The sequence below is a fragment of the Marmota monax genome, unplaced genomic scaffold (assembly GCF_021218885.2).
Source record: "Marmota monax isolate L192 unplaced genomic scaffold, Marmota_monax_Labrador192_F-V1.1 WCK01_AAM20220418_F8-fsc00136, whole genome shotgun sequence".
Classification (NCBI taxonomy): Eukaryota; Metazoa; Chordata; class Mammalia; order Rodentia; family Sciuridae; genus Marmota; species Marmota monax.
In genome coordinates this window covers 2,392,829-2,411,448 of record NW_026693905.1, presented here as the reverse complement: position 1 = coordinate 2,411,448, position 18,620 = coordinate 2,392,829, and the positions used below count along the sequence as shown (strand labels likewise).

At 33.9% G+C, this 18,620-nt stretch overlaps 1 protein-coding gene across 6 annotated transcripts in view; it reads right to left on the bottom strand.

The window, feature by feature from the left end:
- Positions 1-18,620, bottom strand: part of Erbb4 (erb-b2 receptor tyrosine kinase 4) — a 1,059,983-nt gene that overhangs the window by 691,395 nt on the left and 349,968 nt on the right. Inside the window, exon 2 of one of the 6 annotated variants that reach the window (XM_058585185.1) lies at positions 2,026-2,065. The exons of the other annotated variants lie outside the window; for them this stretch is intronic. The gene's annotated coding sequence lies outside the window, so the exon portion shown is untranslated. The remainder of the gene's footprint in view (positions 1-2,025; positions 2,066-18,620) is intronic. 6 annotated transcript variants of the gene reach the window in all.

The window sequence follows — 18,620 nt, the reverse complement described above, 5'->3', positions numbered from 1 at the left end:
AAAACAATTATAATTTATGCACATGGATATGATATAACCATCTTACAGAAATCCAACCTCCATCTCACAATATATGTTTTTGGTACATTCTAGTTCATAAAGCATGATTTCTCCCATTACTATGTATGAAACTTCTCCTACAAGGTAGGAAAACAGATATAAAATCTATGCATTTTACTTATAAAGAAAGTAAAAGTGAAAATGACTCGGAAGAAGTAACAACCGATTAACATTCATTGAGCTCTTATATCTGCTCAGCTCTCTGCTTAACACTTCACAGGAAAAATTCCATTCTATCATTACAATGAAAAGTAGAAAAGTACTAACTATTATTTCTCACTTTTCAAATGAGAAAACCAAGCTGAAGTAACATGTTTAGATCACATTATTTGTAAATGTTGGAGGCAGGTTTTAATTTTTTGTTGTTATTGTTATTGCATTTGTTTTTTGTTTCTTTGTTTGGGACATGGGGAAGTTGAACTTAGAGACTCTTAATCACTTAGCCATATCCCCAACCCCTTTTTATTTTATTTTTTTTTTATTTTGAGACAGGGTCTTGCTAAGTTTCTCTTGCTTAAAGCGTCGCTAAGTTGCTGAGGCTGGCCTTGGACTTGTGATCCTCCTGACTCAGCCTCTTGAACTGGTGGGATTATAGCTATGTGCTACCATGCTTGGCTAGAGGCAGGTTTTGTGCCATTTATATATTTACATGCATTTATTCAATAAGTAGTTAATAAATCCTCAAAACATGAAAAACAGTGAGGTCTGAAGCCCTGATCCTTAACAAACTATATAAGTATGAAGGGAACTGAGAAATATGTGTGAACTCTGCAGTGGTTCCCCAAACTGATGCCTCCAAATATCAGTGAGAATCTATGTTGAAAAGATAGTGATTCCTGGAGAAGCTCAGGGACCTGTGTTTTTAACAGTCTCTAAATTATCTAGATAAATACAGCCAATTGAGATCCCAGTGGTCCCCAGGTGTGTATTCCCTGATGGTGCTGGGAGATTTAAAAAAACAAAACAAAACAAAAGGCTTAAATTAGCTTTTCGTGAGGCCATATATTTATCATTTTTGTTTCTAACTGCAGAAAATAAAATATGAATGCTACATTAATCACATAATATAGGCACAGAAAAGGTTGGTCAAAGAAATCCCCAAGTCTGGAAATTTTGGTTTGTGGCTTATTTTCATATGTTATTCTTTAAGGGAACAATAACTAAAAAGTGTACGTGGAGGTTCATATTTTCTAATCTTCTTTACTTCCCACATGTAGAATTTATTAGTTTAAACACTGTCATAAACTGAAGCTTGCAGAATTGTCATAAAAACAAAAAAAAATGACTGGAAGAAGGAGAAATATTCTATGCTGCAGGGTAGAGAGTGTCAGAGATTATCTCCCCTCCAGGTCAGCGTAATAAATAAATTATAGAGTGCAGGAAAGCTAGCATGGAACAAGCTGTTTCATCCCAGTAAAATAAGGCAGATAAAAAACCTGTAACAATTAACCTCATATCAAGAGGTTAAGCAGATAAAGAGAATGTTTCACTTTACAACATTGTCACTTTATTATTCAAAATTTATCAATGATCAGTTACTAGAAACACCTAGCATAATACCTACTATATGTCCTCTCTAACATGCAATATTTAGAAACGTGTCTTTATATGACATATATCTAGAATAGAGACTGGCATTTAGTAGGCCCTAAAAAGTATCAATAGGTGCTATGGTTTAAATGTGTCCTCCAAAGATGATAGGTTGAAAACTTAATCCTTAATGAAGCAGTTTTGCAAAGTGGGACCTTGAAGTGGTTATTAGGTTTGGGCAGATCTGACCTCATAAATGTATTGATTCCATTAATATTCAGTGAGCTCCACACCCCAGCAGTGAGTTCCTAATGAAAGAATTGAGTTGAGCCTCCTCCTCTCCTACTTCCCTCTCTTACATTCACACGTATGCACACACCCTCCTCTTGCCCTTCCACCTTCCACTATGGGATGATGCAGCAAGAAAGCTCTTACCACATGTAGGTCCCTCAGTCTTAAACCTTCTGGCCTCCTCCTAGAAAACAAATGTATTTTCCTTATTTATTACCCAGTCAATAATATACTGTAATAACAATACAAAATAAACTGAGATAATGAGTGAATGAATGAGTGAATTCCAACAGCAACCGCAATTCTACCAAGGGTACTCTCCTGTCCTAACACTGAGTTAAAACGAAAATGACTTGGAAATTGAGAGGGAGGAAAGTGATTCACATGTCTCAATGGTTTAAAAGGAAATATATTTTTAATATATTATTATTTAGGGGAATAATGACTAAAAATGTATGTGGTGGTTCATGAAATATAATATATATGTTTGTTTGTTTCATTTTGTTTTTTTAACTTACTACAAACTGTGACCCATGCCAGCCCAGTTTCAATGTATAAGGAAACCATTGACTTCTTCTAAAATTTGGGAAATTGTGGATTTTATTCACAAGTGCTGAGAGTGTTTTGTGTTTTGTGTGTGTCCTTTGAAATAAAATTTATGTCAAAAATAAAACGTGCATAGATTTCAATATACATTGCCCACTTAAATCAAAGTATCATAGTATTTAATATGCTAAGAGTTAAAATCCAATGTGTTAAAACAGCACAAAGGTATGTCTGAGCTAGTTACTGTTGAGTGGCACTAACTATGGATTTACTCACTGCAAACCGTCCTTGATATGCTGCCTGTCTCTTCCTGGTAAATGGCAGTGAAGGTCAGTGAATCTAATTTGACAATAATGAGCCTGCTCTGCAATGTGTTATAATATTGTGCCCCCTCTTCTTTTTTTAAAGGTATCAGCCAATCAAAAAGGCTATTCAATGACACCAGGGAAACCCCAGGAGAGGTGGAGAGAGTCAAAGAACGCTACTCTCTTATTTTTCCTTTCCAATAATGGAGACAGGGGAGGTTATGAACATGTTCAATATGCATTAAAACAAAACCCAGCCTGATAGGAATGCTTTAATTAATAACAATTATCTTCTGCAGCATTATGATTCAAGCCAGGTCTCTGAGCATGAAGGAGAAACTTGACACTTGTGCTTCTTTGTGGACAGAGAGATTTTAAGCAAAGTTAATGGAAACTCAGCGGATGAATGGTGCCGCAATTCAAATGTACTGTAAAATTACTGAAATGATTTCAATGTCACAGGACTACACTGCATTGCATTTATGATTATTACCCCTTTCTAAGCTTTACTGATATTTTGTCAAATATCTTAAAGCTTGTCTTCAAAAAATGGTATACTTCAGATAAGAATGTTGATGCAACAAATAATAATAATCCATTATTGTTTCTATAATAGAATATCATAAAATATATCCTATAATATATTCTATACACATGTAAACAGCCTACTATAATTTCTACATATAATTTTTATAATAACATGAATAATAATAATGATTATTATTATTGGTGAAGATAAAAAGTCAAAATGTTGACCTAAGGGTAATGACCCACCAAAGGCCAAATCCCACCCCAAATATCTTTGTAAATCATTTTCTATATCCTGAAATTTTATTTATCAAAAAATGTTATTTATCAAAACATAATTTGTGAGAATCATTTTGGGTTTATGCTTAAAATATATACTCCTGAGCCCTACGCCACACCTTCCACCTTACCATCTCTTAGGAGAGTGTCCATAAATCTGCATTGTAACAAGTTCTCAAGATAATTCTCATGTACCCTAAAACTTAAAAAGCATTGTCCTACAGTGGAGGTTCTTAAACTGGGAGCCATCAAATTCAAAGGTCCATGAACTTTAGATGGAAAAAATGCACCTTCAATGAAGTCTAAAATTTAGCTATCCCTTCAGTTATGAATATAGTAAAAAGAAAATCACAATAGTTTTAGAACATCTGAGTTTATCAGCAGTAAAAATTATAGAAAATATCCTATTATATTTGTTATAGGTATCTCAAAATATTATTAACATTGATCACTAGTTTGACAGATGTTAGTTATTACACTCCCTGTTAGAGTTTTTAATTTAATGAATTATAAAATGAGCATATAAAATATTTAAATATTTTGACAACTGTATTTCAATATAATTTGTTTCTTTTGTAATCATCTGTGTTTAATATATTTAAAGATAATTTTCCAATGGAGTCCACAGGCTTCGTGAGACTAGCAATAAGGATTCATGACACATACGAAGTTCAGAAGCCCCTGCATTTTTGCAGAGGGAGAATGAAAACATGGAGAGAGCTAGATGCAAGCTGTGCGTCTGCATCACACAAACCCTTCCTGGCATTTCCTTTGAACAGATATAGATGTGGAAGCATAAAGGAAGGTGGTTTATAAAATGCCAATGTGTTTAAAAGTGAGGTGGGGGAAACAGGACCAGAAACACCTGTCAGTCACGAATGGCTTATTGGCTGAGTTCATCAGCAGGGGACCTGAGTTTGATCAGTTCTGCCATGATTAGTGTCACTACAGTCAAGTGTAATTTCTGTATAAATAGAAGTGGTAGATTGGAAAATAATTCAGTCCATCCCTCCAAATTGTCTCAGTCAGCACAGACATCAAAATCTGTCAGCCTGAGGGGGGAAGCACACATACGCAACGAAGCCTATAATTGTATTCAGTATTCAAATATTTCAAACTACAGAATATTATTTGCAATATAAAACCAAAGAAAAATCAATGTTGATTGTGCAGCTTATCTAATTGTGAAAACAAGGTTTATCCATTTTTCATTGTCTTCTTTGATAAAAGTGAGCAAATATAAATTTTTGTATTTCATCACTTTTGCACTGATTGGATATTTTCAACTCTAAACCTGTTTGTCATCTAATTGCTTGACTTAATCCAATCAGTTGTTCAAGACAGAGACCTACAGACCTCTGCTCCCTCCTAAATCCTATTGTTTTTATCTCCTTAATTTCCTTGAAAGTAATTCACTTTTTTTAGGTCCGTTGCTACTGGGTTAGTTCAGACCATCATTATTTTAGCTAGTGTTACAGAAATGAGTCCTAACTGGGATCCTTGACTCCAAACCTGCTTGTCTCCAATCTTTTCTCCATATGGTATAGGATAGCATTTTGAAAATGCAAGTTTTGATGTCAGGCCCCTGCAAAAACATATCTATGGAATCCCACTGCTCTTAGACTACATGCCATACTTCTAAAAATAGCATAGCAGCCCTTGAAGATCAGCCCCAGTCTTATATGTCTAGCACCCCTCCCCCCATGCTGTAGACTTCACAAACACTAACTTCTTCCCAGGCATTTCTGGGCTTGGAGACATGCCTTTCCTCTGATTAGGATGCCTGCTGATAGGACTAATTTCACCTATCATCTCCTGTGGAAAGTAATAAGTGCTTGCCTAGTACATGGCATTGGCCCTTTCCCTCTATTCATTACATCAGACTTATCTAATTGTGAAAATTGTGAACTTGCATTTTTTGTTGGATTAGCTAAATTAATAAGCAGTATTAGTGTCAACACAACTGTATTTGACACCTATTGGTAGTTGCAATCTCAACTTATGCTTTAATAAATTAAGAATGAGATACAAAACCATAAAATTTACCAAGGGAGATGTTTCACATTTAAGTAACCTCAGGCCCTCAGTCTGTCTTCTCAGCCTTCACAGGGGCTGATGTCAAAGGCATCAAAATTGACTAATGTTGCCTTAAGTGAAGATGACCTCTTTACTTCTTCTGGGCAGAATTCCATTGATAAGGAAGTCTAATCAATGGCAGTAAAACCCATGGTGGGGGTGCTTTTTTTAGTGCCTGGAGCACAGTAAAAGTTTTAGGAAGTATTTGCTCAATGAATGATGAACCATTTTCCACTTAAGTCAGAGCTCTACCTAAGCCCTTGTCCTTGAGGCCCTCAGACTAGAATAAAGGAGAGAAGAAGGATAAAGAAACTGGTTCTGAACACTTGATCTGATATCAGTGAAGATAACTACACAAATATGATTGTGTCACCCTGTTGCTTATACAACTTATATAGGCTCCTCCAAACTACAAAACAGATATTATAATCTTTGGAAGAAACTAATAATTATGATGAGAACTAATGTTTGCTGAATACCTACTAAATACAGACACTATGCTAAGAGATTTGCACCTATCTCATTGAATCCTTTCAACACAATGGGGTGGGCAATAATATTACATCCATTTTAAAGACAAGAAAACCAAGAATAAGTTACTTGTCCAGAGTTGCATAGTTAGTGAAGAGCAGAGACGAGAATAATCAGCAAGTAATCTAATTCCAAAGATTGCATAGTGACTCATTTTAGTATATAAATTATGAATCATTTAATGCCAACCTAGATCACTAGATACAAACTTTTGAAACCAAAATGTTTTTCATCCCTCATCTATTGATCTACCAAGAACCAATCCATTTAACTATTGTAAATACTTGAAACCAGCCATATCTTTATAAGATTTCTGTGAGATCCCATGTTATCTCCTTTGCCAAGGATTCCCCTGTATCCAACATGTCCCCAATTGTTCATCCTACAAGCTCCATATCTAATATTCCCTGATCTGAGAGCCTACCCCAACTCCCTCAGAAAGATTAAATTCTGGAACCTCATTATACCTTGTACTGTATTATCATTGACAATATCAAGTAATCATATCTCTCTGGGCCACCCTTCTCCCTAATAAGATAGACAACAGGTTCTCTAAAGAGGGAGATAATGTCTAATTGACCTTTGTATATTATTTACTAGTGCAGCTCCATGCCTCAGTTCAAGCTCAATAAATATTCCTTAATATAAAGTGAGGTGGGTGGAGGGGAGTTTGCTTACCACAAGATTAAGAAGTGACTTCAAAAAGCTGAAAATGAAATGTATACAAAAAATACAATATATTATGAAGAGTAAAACAGGACCATTAATGTAAGAAAAAACAATAAGCCAGGACAATGTCACTGTGTGTGCTGATGAGAATATACATAATACTCCTAATATTGACTGCAAGATGAGTAAATGGCTGAATTATAGTCAATACACTGTTTTTAAGGAAGCATTTAAAAATAATGCATCTTGGAACATCTACCACCTAGAAAATTTAGAACCATTTTTTTTTCACTTAAAAGTGCAAATATAAATCCTTTATAACAATAAATACTTATTATCTGATTATAGTTGGATAAATAAGGTCTGTTTGCAAACATGAACATACAAGGCATACACTTTTCAAAGAGCAGATGTGTATATTGGCTCTGTCTCAAATGATTGCATGTACTTGGACAAGTCACCTAACTTCACTAGGCCTTGAATTTCTCATCTGTGAAATGAGGATAAGAAATACATGTCTGTCTTTAAAATCCCTCATCCATGTGGTTATTTAAGATATATATTCATCAGTTGCTAGGTTCTTCTCCATGTAAGAGGTGTGGTTGAATTTTCCTTTGAGCACAGGCTGGATTTAATGACTCACTTTTAACCAAAACAGTGCTGTGGCATTGGGCTCCCTTTTGGCAACACTCTTCTATGTAAAACAAGGTGCCAGGTCATAAAAACAAAAGATGTCCAAATAGTGAAAAAAGTAGGTCTCCAGTCAATAGCCAACAAGAAAATGAAGTATGCCAACAATGCAAGTGACCTGGGAATTGCATTTTCTACCCTGGTTAAGCAGTGAGTGGACAGCAGCACTAGCAACATCTTCACTGCAACCTTGCACCTTCGCAGAACCATAAATAATTCAGAAATGACTTTACAGAGCCACTCTCAGCCCTTGATCTTCAAAATCTACAATATTATGTTTGCTGTTTTAAGATGCTAAATTTTGATATGGATTTTTATGCAAAAATAGATAAGTTATAGACACCAGAATCCTATGTATTAATTTTGTAATATCATTATTTTTTCAGATATTTCCTTATTCTTGATGACTATTCTTTCCACAATATCTCAGATGGTAAATTAATTGCTACTGCAGGTTTACTTCTTAACTAAAATTACTGAGGTTAGAAAACAGCTTTTACACTTGTACAATGTAGATTTACACATGCATTACTTATATACTTAAAAGGATTAGAGTTAATATATTTTCAATGAAAAGGAACTCATCTAAATGCCAGCCCAAGTTGCATAATGTGGACCCCATGCTGTGGAATTTGCTGCTTTCCTGAGTTGTGCATGACAGGCTAGTTGCAATTACATAAATGAATTGTTTTCTATCATCCTCACTGGTGCATTAATGAAAGGCTACACAATTAAAGAAAAGATCATACTGCTTGAAGAAGGCAAAGCAACCAGTTTAAACAAGGAGATGAAATTAAAATCATTTTACTAGCACTATTTTCCAATCCAGTAATTGCTGAAACAACTCTGAAATCCTATGTACATCCATATTCAAGAGTCTTACCCAGAGCCAAATTTACCATTAAAAATATGATGGATGCCTAATATTCTTTCCTTAATTATTCTATCAAACCAGAAAATGGAAAATTTATAAAACAATGAAACAGGAAAGAGATTATTTTTAGGGTTATTCCATGTCCAAAGCCTTAATTCAAACTCTCTTCAAGAACAGGCTTCTCATCCATGGTAAACCCGATGTGATATCTTCAACTCTATTTCTTCTATATTTCATTCATCATCCTTTTTTCTACCTAAAATTTCTATCTTGATTTTAGCATCACTTTTTCATGAGCAGAGGGACTATGTTTAATAAGTATTGGGCTCAACTATTTCACATGAGAGAAGGACTAGTTAGTGTGTTGTAAATCATAAAGAACCCTGGGTTGGGAGCTTCAGGCTCATCCCTGTGCTTTTAGGAGGTTGTAGGATAGTTGTAAACTCAGATAGGTAGCAGCATAGGAAGATGGGAGAAAAATGAAAACTAAAAACTATTAAAAATTGACTTATAATCTAGTGGCTCATAATATAATCCCCTGACCCTTCTCATTTCTTTTGCTTCCTATTAAAGAGAGTGGAGTTTTATCCATGAATCCTACCCTAACCAAATAAAGCCTTTTTAAAAATATGCACTTACCATACATAAAAGTCTTATGATTGTATGTGAACATGAATGAGAAATTGAAAAGTTAAATAGCCATTTTCTACGTTCTTTTTGTAATTACACCCACAGTTTTATTACATTGTAATTATAATGTGATTGCACTCTACCATTCTATATTTTCCTCTTCCGAAAAGAGGATGTGCATCCAATGCTAAATTTCACCGGAAATGCATAAGTCTGGGCCTAAGGGCTTTTCTTTGTTGAGAGAATTGGAGACACTCTTCACAGAGTCTCTTAATCAAGTTACTGACCATTTTTCTCTGAGGCCTAAGGCCTTCTGACACCTGATGGCCTCTTCTTAATTGATACTTTGACCTTTAGGAGACATCACCACAATCTTATCCACCACTAGGAGTAGATAGAGAAGGGGGGAACACTTGATTTTAAAAGCAGCACTATAATATCTACATTTGAAAGTACAAACTAAGAAATTCCAAAAAGGCACTGCAAATGCTACAAAATCAAGAGTAAAATAAAATTAGAAAGAGGAAAATATGCATTACCAAAAAGTAGCAGTGATGTGCTCGATATACCATAAATGTTCAAGATTTTTCATATCCAGAAGAATATAATCCCAGTTTTATCATTTAAAGATGAAAGAATGCTTATGACAGGAAGCAAAATAACAATAACTCAAAGAGTCTTTAATCTCCATCTGCTATACAACTAAGATCACATAAAATATTTGTAGTCTCCTCACTCATCTATCTTCATATTTAAGATTCATTGAGTAAAAAGAAACCATTTTATGTAATTTCCTTTATTTTTTAATTTTTTTTAAAGAGAGAGAGAGAGAATTTTAATATTTATTTTGTTTTTAGTTTTTCGGTGGACACAACATCTTTGTTTGTATGTGGTACTGAGGATCGAACCCAGGCGGCACGCATGCCACGCGAGTGCTCTACCGCTTGAGTCACATCCCCAGCCCTGTAATTTCCTTTATTAATACTTCTCTATAAAGAGTATTTCTACTAACATAATGAACTTTATTAAAAGTTATACCACACCCATCTGCCTAAGATTCCAATTATCTTTGCCTCCAGACAGGAGTAGCCACTTGGTAAAATGAAATCATCAGAATAATTCCTCCAGATTCATAATGCCTTATTTTCTTTCACAGCTTTACATACAGAGTAATGATAAAAGTAGGAAAGTGTTCCACTAAACTCTGAACTATTTTGTATTAAGAGTTTGTGTCTTAACTTACGCATCTCTGAATGTAAGACTTCATGTAGCTAAAAACCTTCAATTCTTGGAGGATCACATTATTAATCTTTTTCACCAACTGCTTTTTAGATATGAAAGAAATATATACTTAAAGGAAATTTTGAATGAAAAGATAAGGAAAGCACTTCTTATTAACTACCTGACCCTAGCATACTAGTCCTTTGGGTTACATGATTATCAATAATTCAGTAATGCAAACTAAATGAGTGAAACCAACACTAAACCTTAACATGATAAAAATAGCCTATGAATGGAACCTAATTCCTATAGTAACTGATAGTGACCTATAAATTCATTAGCCTTTTTTTCCATGTTATATTATTTCATAAAAGACTACAGACAAATACTGAACTCTACTATTAAATATGCTGAAGCATTTAGGGGGAAGTTTACTGAGTTCTGAAATTCATTATGAAAATAATTATGAATTAAATTAAAATAGTGGTTAGAGGGATATGGTGATAGTAGATAAATGAAAATGTAAGTATGATAGAATGTCCATGGTAAAATCTAGATGGCAAGTACTTCTTTCAAAACACTCTATTTAATAATTTTCACACTAAAATATGAAGGAGAACCAATGCAATTTATACTTTAATCATATGAAGTGAGGAGTTGATTATTTTGAAATTCAGGCCAAAAAATTTTATAGAAATGACAACATAGTAGCTGGTAGCTCCCTTGGGCCTTCACAAAAGATTTCTTTTTTGTTTACTTTGGGTAACATTTGAAGGCAAGAATGCCAATTCTCTTCACTTACATCAACATTCTTCTGCAAACAATTTGCAAAGTAGGCAATAATTCAGTTTATCTCCTTCCTTTGGAATCTCAGAACTAGAGACTCTTATCTATGAGAAAGTACCAAGTTTTATTTTATGGCATGTTTTTTGGCTGTTTCCATTTTTCATTCAGATGAAAAAAACCAATGAATCCTTATTAGTCCATATTCTAATACTCCCTGTTAATTTTCTTTTCCTATTAGTTACTCTTCTACACCATATTTTCAGAACATGATAATAAAAAGAATAAATAATATAGAATCACTATTCATAAAAAAGAGGGAAAAGCTGAAACAAAAACTATTTTCCAGTTTTCCACATGCTTGTAATCCCAGCAGCTCACTGTGCTGAGGCCAGAGGATAGTGAGTTCAGAGCCAGCCTCAGCAAAAGCAAGGCACTCAGCAACTCATTGGTTGTCTCACTGATAAAAAATACAAAAAAGGCTTGGGTATGTGGCTCAGTGGTTGAGTGCCCCTGAGTTCAATCCCTAGTACTCACCACCCCCCCCAAAAAAAAAATTATTTTATATTAATTTAACTTGATCACTGCTACAAAGCCTACAGCTTTTTGGTGGTATTTTGAACATACCTGCAATTCAATTTTTGATCTAATGTATAAATAAAGGACTGAGAGATTTTATTTGTAAAAATCTTAAAAGGTAGTAAGAATTTAACTGCTCAGTCTATAATAAACACAGGTTGTCACAAAGAATAATGAAAAGTTTTAATGGAATTACATGGATTGATATAATTTGAGATGGCACATGAAAACAGCTTTAGAAATTGGACATTATGTCTGTCTCCTCACTAGATTTCTACCAGTAAGTCCAGTCACACAAGTAATGTGATAGGCCCTTCATATAGCTTGTGCCTCTCCAGATGTTTTTTTTTTTTTTTTTTTTTTTCTGGTACTAGGGATTGAACCCTAGTTGGGGCAGAGGGTTTAACCACTGAACAATACCCCCAGCCCTTCTGAAATTTTTTTATTTAGAAACAGAGTCTCCATAAATTGCTTAGGTTCTTGTAAATTGATGAGGCTGAACTCAAATCACCTGCCTCAGCCTTTCGAGGTACTGGGATTATAGGCATGCACCACTAAAGCTGGCTCAGTATTAATGTCCTGTTTTTATACATTTTAAAAAAAAACTTGAACAATTTTTATGTCAAATAGGCTATTTGACATACACTAAGCATTAAAGTTAGACAAACATGTAGTCGCACTAATACAATTAGTCACTAGTCACATGTGAATCAGTGTGTCTGAAATGGTATGTGCCAGTAACTGTGAAATGCACACCAAGTTTTAAAGATGTATTAGGAAAAAAAAAAGTAAATTTCAATACTTTTTAATTTTAATATTTCAGGCATAGTCAATTAAATAAAATATATTATCACATAGTTTTAAATGTTTATTATTTATTTTTATTATGCCTATTGGAAATTTAAAATTACATTTGTGGCTCTTTTATTTCTAAAATAAAAGAGTTGTTAATGGCAGTGTTAATGCAGAGATTGAGAATTTGGCAGGAATAGTTTTTTTTTTGTTTTTTTTTAATTTTTTATTTGTTCTAATTAGTTATACATGATAGCACAATGCATTTGATTCATTATACACAAATGGAGCACAACTTTTCATTTCTCTGGTTGTACACAATGTAGAGTCGCAACACACATGCAGTCAAACATGTATCTAGGGTAATGATGTTCATCTCATTCTACCATCATTCCTGTCCCCATGTCCTCTCTCATCTCTGCCCTACCCTTTGCACAATCAAATTTCCTCCATTCTCCCCACTCCTCCCCCACATTATGGATCAGCATCTACTTATCAGAGAGAACTTTCAACCTTTGGTTTTGGGGGATTGGTTTATTTCGCTTAGCATGCTATCATCAACTCCATCCATTTACCTGCAAATGCCATAATTTTATTCTCTTTTAATGCTGAGTAATATTCCACTGTGTATATGTACCATAGTTTGTTTATGGCAGGAATAGTTTGATATTTAAACATTATAAGATGATTCCCTAACTATGAAATACTGTCCAGACAAAAAAAGGAGACAGTTGGGTAAGATATGATGAGATACTTTGCTGAAGCACCAAGAATCCTGACTTTCATTTATACTGATTAATATTTTATTGTATACGTTTTTTGAACCTTGTTTTCTAACTCTTAGAAAAGATGAATATTCTTCCCTTAGGGGAAAATAAATAAATAAATAAATAAATATTTTCTTCCTTCCTCTTTTAAGTTTGTATGTATTGGACAGCTGTAATATTATTAGTCCTCTTTTTCATTCTTAGAAGTATAATCCCTTCATCTATCATTCTGGTTAATTGCAGGATTGATTATAATGTGGTTCTCTGCCTGTTATTAATCTCTTGTAATTTCTTTAAAGAAGATTTAAACCATATGAAGTTGCATTTTTTTCTAAAACTAATTTTAACTTGATCATTTTTAATTAATAAAATATGCATCCACTTTGTTTTTGGTTGAGTTAGCCTCTAACTGTGCATTATTATTTAAATAACTTAACCAATATACTATTTTTTATTTATTTATTTTTCTATTTTTTTTATTGGTTGTTCAAAACATTATAAAGCTCTTGACATATCATATTTCATACATTAGATTCAAGTTGGTTATGAACTCCCAATTTTACTATTACAAATTACTTTTTCTATGGACAAACATCTTTTATATTTTTTAGTATTTCTAAGACACAAAACTCCAAAGATAACACAAAGCACAATTAAAATAAAAGATTTTTGATTAACTGTAGTTAGTCAAACAAGCAGCAGATGTCCATCTATTTCTCCTGTCTTGTCCCTTCATTCCCTAATTTTCCTATTTTATTCCTGATAAATTATCCTTTATTTGATAGGTAATTAACTGAGACTGAGAAAAAAGCTCAATGAGTCATGTAAGTTGAGGATAGAATGCTTTCCTTATTTAAACTTCTGATATTTTTTTTGTTCATTGTGGATCTTTGATATGAATTTTATTTTTAATTTTTTTGCCCCCCCCCAAATTACTTACATTTATCACTGAGTTTTTGGCACTGCCATAAATTTTACATCAGAGGCAAATGTGTCAATCACCTCATCCTACTTCCACCCCTGCAAGGTGATGAAAAACCTTGTTGTAGGGAGGATAGATCCTTTCATGCATCCCAATGTACAAATAGTGACTGCTCTCAAAAATAAACAGCAATGTCATTTCTCTAGTCAATGAAATCTTTTTAGGTTCTAAGAAAGCTTTCTGAGAGAGCTTTTTCTTTTCTTTTTTCCTGAAAAAATGTCACAGAATTGGCTGGCATACCCTTAAACTCTCTTTCATCCCTCCTGCATCTTCGTTCCATCAATATGGACACATCATATTAATGCAACAACTGTATTTTAACCATGCAGAGGGAAAACCAATGAGATAAGATGGAAGAACAGATATATTAAAAGGAAATTTCCTAAAACCATCTATAAACACCTGCTCCATTCCTGGACTACACACCCTTCAAGTGCATAATAACAAAAAAACAAATTGTTTTTGGTTTAAACTTCTGCAGGTGTATTTTCTGTTCCTGAAACCTGAATATCATCCATTTAACACATACAAAATTAAATCCCCAAGTATTTTAAACCAATTTTTGTTCCTAATACTTTAACTTTTACTTCAGTAACAAACAGCAAATCAGAATCTGTTTCACAACAACCTATGTTTTGAAAATAAATATTCTTTTCTTCATGGGTGCATAATTCTTATTTCAATTTTGGGAATTTTTAATTCATAAGATCACTCTCACTTTCTTTGCTTCAAATTTTATTCAGTCCTGCCCACAAATTAATTTGTTTCAACAAATACTGAGTACCTATTCTCTGTTGGACACTAAATTGATCATTTTTAAAAAAAATAAACAACCCCTGCTCTTTGATATCTTATAGATCATTCCTCGATCTATATATATGACCATTCCTTGATATTAAACTTAAAGCTGTATTATAAGCTGTATCACACCCTAACAGTCTGGAAATCTTGGAAGACATCATTCCTAGCTCTACAGAAGTAGATGAGAACATCTCAATCCTGTGTACTTAAAATATGACATTTTGACTGCCCTAGTGAAAGGAATATAATGACTTCTATTTGTTTGGTACTTTCCATTCATAAACACTTCCACAAAGATGGCCTAATTTTTCTTTGAAATCCCTACTGTTTGAAACAAGTTGGTGAAAATCAAATCTTTAAAATTATGTCTACTTAAGCAGCAGTTAGTCTGTTTTCTTCTTTATAAATAAAATCATTCATGTCTCCATTCTCAAAACCCTGAAGAATGCACTGGAATAATTTTAGATTTCACTCTTTCAAGAGTAAAGAGAAAAAAAAAAACAAACAAACTTCTTCTTCTTCATAGATTTAAATGAGTTTTATATAGAGAATGTTATAGGGAATGAATGCCAATTTGTTTTCATTAGAATTGTTCTCCTGGCGTGGCATCTCTTTTTCCTCAGTGATGCCTGTGTGTTCACTGGGCAGTGTTAGACATGCATGCATGCTTTCTTTCAACGGTTTCTAATGGAAGGCACCATGCTATGAGCTGTGGGAGAGGAAGACACGCGACTCATAATTCAAGATTCTTGGGGATCTTAAAATCTGGTAGGAAAAATTAGGTGTGTAGGCAAATGAGGACAAAGGAACCATACAGAATAATAAAATTTAGTAACAGGGAAACAGAAAAAGTAACTTCAACTGAACTTGTCCTAGAACACATATGACATGTAAACCATGACTAAAATGATGTCTAGAATTTCAAGAAATGGAGAATTAAGGTGAAAAGAAAATTCTGCTATGAGAAAACTAAAAAGCAAAGAAATGATCAAGTGGACCCCAACTGTTAATGAGGCTGAGGCCTGAAAAGAGTCATGGTAAAGAATAATGGAGTTTGAAGCTAAAATTACTGTAAGATGTCAGATCAAAGTTTACATTTTTGCAGATGGAAGTAACTAATAGTTATAAATCTCAGTGAGCTATCATATTTGATAGATCAATGATAATCATATTTGGAAAAATAAATTAAATGAACATAACATTGGGCTTCCCAAATATATTAAAGATTAAAATCTTGATAATACCCAGTGATGGTAAATATGTGAGGAAACAGGTTCAGTCATTTGTCCCTGGAGAATATGTATATCATTTCTTCCATTTGGAAGAAAAAATTCATTAGTATGTGTAAGAATTTAAATTCACATACTCTTTGATTTGACCCAGTATATCCAATTTTGGAAATTTATTCTACAGAAATATTGGCATAAGTATGTAAAGATGTATGTATAGAAATATTTACTTTAACAAAGATATACTTAGCAAAAAGAAGAGAAACCTTCCTATTCATCAATAGATAATAACAATTAATAAATCAGGGAACACCTATATTAATATTCAGATTTTTTTATTTTTTTTATTTTTGTGTATGTGTGTGTGGTACTGGGGATTGAACCCAGGGCCTTGTGCATCTGAGGCAAACATTTTACCAACTGAGGGATATCCTGAGCCCTAATATTCAGATTTTTAAAGTAGGTCTATATTTACTAACATGCAAAGAAATTCAAGGTATATTGTTATGTAAGAAAAGACCAGGTGCAGAATTAAATGTATAATATGAAAAACATTTTTAAAAATTATTAAACAAAGGTCTGCCTCACTCTATGTTGTGTATATATACATAATTGATATCCATTTCCTTGGAAAACTTAATTGAGCTCTCATCATGTCAGAGATATGGTTATATCTGCTAGTGAAACCACAGAGAACAAAACAGATGAATCCCAGTGTGTGTGTAATTTACATTATACATACAAAGGAAATAAATATCATAATAATTACAAGTTAGGATCAATCACCATGACACAAGAAAAATAGGACAGGGAGATAGTGTGTTAAATAGGACAGAACAGAGTGAAGTGAGCCCTGGGGCTCTATCTTTGGGAAGAGTACCCCAGGCTGTGAGAAGAGCAAAGGCACAAGCCGGAGGCATGCAGGAACAAAGAGGACAGCTTGAAGGGACACAGTGAACCAGGGGAAAGATGGTGGGTAATGGCAGCCAGTTACTGCCAAGAAACATACTAATGTGACTATAGCTGCCTAAAACAATAGGAATACCTGTATATAACAATGACTACTGCACAACAGAGGCTTCCATTGAATGTGTATGCATATGTGCACACACACACAGTTTTGCTTTTATTATCAGGAAATGAATCTACAAACCACTTGACCTCTAGTAGAGAGTAGGTTTTATTTTGACTGACACAAAGGCAAATCATAAAAGATTCCAAATTTCCCTGAGCTGGATAAAAGGAGGTAGGAGGGGCAGATGGAGAGAACAATGCTGGTTGCACATGGACAAGTCTGTTTGAAATCTCTTCCAGATAGCCAAAGAGAAAAAAGAAAAAGACCACAAAGTATAGAGCCAGGACATTGAAGGTTAAATATGAGCTCCTACTGCCATGATTTATCCACTGAAACAGCTGGGAAACTTCAGAAGTAGTTCATATATCACAGGAATAGAGGAAGTGAGTCTGACTATATAAACACACCTCAGGGCTGCTACTGTTCCCATTAACTGTCTGTCTCAGTAAAGGTCTGCCATTAGACAGATTCCTGCTGTAGCTGAACTGATAGAAAACCACAGGTACAGATAAAAATTAGTAGGAGACGTATGTCAAAAACACTCATGAGAAATTTTTCAGGGAAAAGGAAGAAAAGGATATGATTTGACCATTTTAAAATCTGACACCTTTGGATTTTTCAGCCTCCACATTTAATATTTTGCTACTTAAGGAACCACGTCCTCAGTTAACTATGGCAGACATTGTTAATTATGGAATAAGTACATCTGATGAGTGTTTTGAGAACTTTCCTTAAATTCCCCAGGGCTGAATGATATATATCAGGTAAAATAAACAAAAGACATTTCAGAATGAAGTCAGACTTCCAAGGACCAAATTTATGTGAATGGGATCACTTATCTCACATTGACATGTACTTATTTTCCACTGAAAGAGTAAAGGCACAGCACTCCCCAAAGCCTTCAATATTTGGAAAACTCACATCAGTTGTGATTCTTCTTTGAAGATCCATGCTGGTTGTACCACTTGATTAAATGAGAATCAAAGACTACAACTGTGGACACATCCCCATTTGAACCAGGTTGTCTTTGCAAAGGGACTTCTTTATCTTCTAAAGGCACGATTCCCTGCAAGTCCTTTCCAAAAATTGTTCTGAATGTATCCTTGTTCACAAGACACACCAGTTGGGAGGGTGAAATGTTTATGGATTGTGCAACCTATTCCTGAGGGAAAAGAGTGAAAGGTACCTACATACTGTGAGATTAAGGATATTAATATGTCATTTGTATTTAATTGATTCGTGGTACTCTACTAATAACTTTTAACTCAAAGTTGTTTGACAAACATATCTTTAAATCTTTTTAAATGTTATACCCTACATTATATTACCATGTGTATTCTTACTACTCTTCCATTAAGATGAGCACTTTTTCAAAAGCACTT